The sequence below is a fragment of the Sycon ciliatum genome, chromosome 2, assembly GCF_964019385.1.
Source record: "Sycon ciliatum chromosome 2, ocSycCili1.1, whole genome shotgun sequence".
Classification (NCBI taxonomy): Eukaryota; Metazoa; Porifera; class Calcarea; order Leucosolenida; family Sycettidae; genus Sycon; species Sycon ciliatum.
Genome location: NC_088644.1, coordinates 17,237,260 through 17,240,022, shown reverse-complemented (window position 1 = coordinate 17,240,022; position 2,763 = coordinate 17,237,260). Strand labels below are relative to the sequence as shown.

At 43.3% G+C, this 2,763-nt stretch overlaps 1 long non-coding RNA gene across 1 annotated transcript; it reads right to left on the bottom strand.

Annotated features, from left to right (window-relative positions):
* Positions 1-205: 205 nt before the first annotated feature.
* LOC135808993 (uncharacterized) lies at positions 206-2,466 on the bottom strand. The gene is made up of 2 exons (XR_010552157.1): positions 1,855-2,466; positions 206-833 (listed from the first exon to the last, which is right to left on the bottom strand). It is a non-coding gene; the product is annotated as an uncharacterized LOC135808993 (long non-coding RNA).
* Positions 2,467-2,763: the final 297 nt, after the last annotated feature.

Genomic DNA, 2,763 nt, shown 5'->3' with positions numbered 1-2,763 from the left:
GCTCAAGTATCTCTAGGCGATTGTAAATCCTGTTCTGGCTGATAGCTTCGGCCTGCTGCTCCCGTCCATGTACAATGATGGGAACATGCACTTCTGTTTTCTACATATCTGCTATCTACTGTACTGTGGTATTACAGTTGCAGGTCCCTTATATAGAAATATGTTCACCCCCCCCCCCCCACACACACACATACCCACATAAATATGAACTAACAATTTCACTGTTGGACTCGCCGGTGGCTAGAGAGCAAAGGATTAATTTATAGCAAAGAAAAGGACCAGGGAACTACAAGTTACGCTATAATGTCCACGAACTATTTCACTGTATTTGAAATAATTTTGTTTGATACTCTGAGAACTCTGAAACTTTGCAGCACTGTGGATTATATGTGGATACAACATTTATGGAAGGAACACATAGTTCAAATAATTATAGCACTGGATTGTTGAGATTGTGAGCACATTCCAATCAGTACTCTACATATTTATAAGCGGTGGCAATCGTTAGGAATAGGTCGTGAGTTGTCAGAGTGCTCTAGTATATGAGAGAATGTTTTGTTTGTCTAATCGATGGCTCGTTTGAAGCCAGAGTTGTTTGAACTTGCTTCAGCTGACTTGATTCTAGACAGTAGTCGAAGGAGTACTATGAAGTATACACCAGGCGTAGTCTGTAAGCTATCTCGTGAGAATTCTGTCGGTACACATCAGGTATCAGCTTGCAAAGATGGCTCCTCTCTGTTTCTTGAAAGCCTGTATAGTTGGACTGTGGCTCCAGCGATTCCCTTCTCAGAGCAGGTACCATACCCAATACGGTCAATGCATATTGGACAGACCTGTGTGCACAACAGAAATAGTGGAGAGAAATCTCTCAGCTCATGAACACATCAGTGAAGTTTGAACTGCCGTTGTTTGTGGCCATCAGTATAAACCTATCGACTATAAGAATAATGTGCAAAAACCCTCTATAAGGCCATGGTAAAAAATATCTTTGATTCTCAAGTACGCGCGCATCGATTTTTGGTGGCGCACCGACGATTTTTTTTATTTCTATGCATGCATATGCGTGCATGAAAACGGTCAATGCGAACGGCATGAATCCGGGAGTAGTAAAATACCGGTATTTTTCTACTCCCTGGCCTGAATAATAAAATAATTATAAATTAATTATGAACCTGTGACGTACACATGTGTGACCCTATCTTTGGAAATAAAAAAATTGTGGGAATTAAAATAAAAAATCGCTCGCTCGCACCGATTTCCACAGGCTCATGACCTGAGAATCAACTTTATTTTTTACCATGGCCTAACTACAGCTGGGGCCATGGAATTATAAAGCATCTAACTTAGGGAACTGCCAATTCTGGTCGGAGTTGCGTTCGAGGCCTGCAATTCATGATGGCTATCGTATGTTGCATTGACCAGAGATCATATAAAACTTCCATGCCACATTGAAACACGCACTACTTTCGAGTACTTTGGTATCCCCCACCAAATGGGCATTCGTTCCCGGGGTGGCAGGCGTCACCATTCGTTATGCCTGGATCAGATTTCATTGACCCCAACTGTCATGAAGAATCATTTTTACTTCGACTGGATTTCAGTACAAGTTAGTTGTAGAACTGCAGAATAAATTTTGTTGTATTTGGGCAACCATTTCTCTACAAACGCTCTATTTGGAAAATAATTTTTTTAATAAAAATACATGTCCAAATTCCACATCTTCCCAAATCGGAATACTTGATCACGTATTCAGTCCTACACGGAATGTTTAGAAAACGCCAGGGAATAGGAATTTGCTAACGAGAACTCCAGGCCAGGGTACTAGCATACAAACAAAACAAGATAAAAACTCACCAGTATACTTGAAGTAATTCATGTCGGTGTAATATTCACGATAAGCAACGAGGCACCCTCCGATTTGGTCAAGCTGCTTTGAAGTCTGGTTGTTCAGGTGATACAAACGGGCTCCCTGTTGTTACTTCCAGCAGCTTCACTCTCCCTGCGACAGCGGCTATCAGCCTCTCTCTCCATCGTCGACAATTATCACAGATTCAACATTCTACATTTATCAGCACTGCACTGGGTGAATATGTCTCGAGACGAATTTAGCGGATCAACAACGCTTTGATGGAGATAAATTCTCCTCTGGAGGACCTTCAGGGTACCTGGAAGGGTATAGAAGACGGGATCGCTCACGGCGTTGGGAGAACATAGCAAACAACCTCCTCTTCGATTGAAAATTGGCCAAAAAGTGTGTGAAATGTATGTGCGCAGATGCATTTCCACTGGCAAGCTAATCCCTCATTACGTCATCAGCGCTCGCTCGGCCGAAATTCAAAAGTCGTCTTCCTGCTCGACTCGATCGCTTCTGGAGACTCGTTCTTGTTCGAGGGGTCTTCTCTTTCACCTACCTTCGTCTTGGCATCGAAAACTCGGCGTCGAAAATGAAGCCGGAGTGCCCCTTTAAATAGTCCATCGGCCAAATCTCAGAAAGGGCCTCTTTCGGCGAAGGTGATGCACTGAAGCTCCAACTAAACGCCCTTTGGCACACTAGCTCATGAGACCCCATAGAATACGAATCCGATTGTTGGACGTTGCCAATCCAGTCCAGGATAGTCGAACTGGGTCGAATACCTTCTTCCGATTTTCGTAATTTCGTCCACCATTACATCTTTCTCATCGACTATTTTTCGCTTGGCGAATGTTCTTGAGCCGCTGAGCAGAATCTACGCACGCTCGAACACTTGAAATGCCTGCATGTTG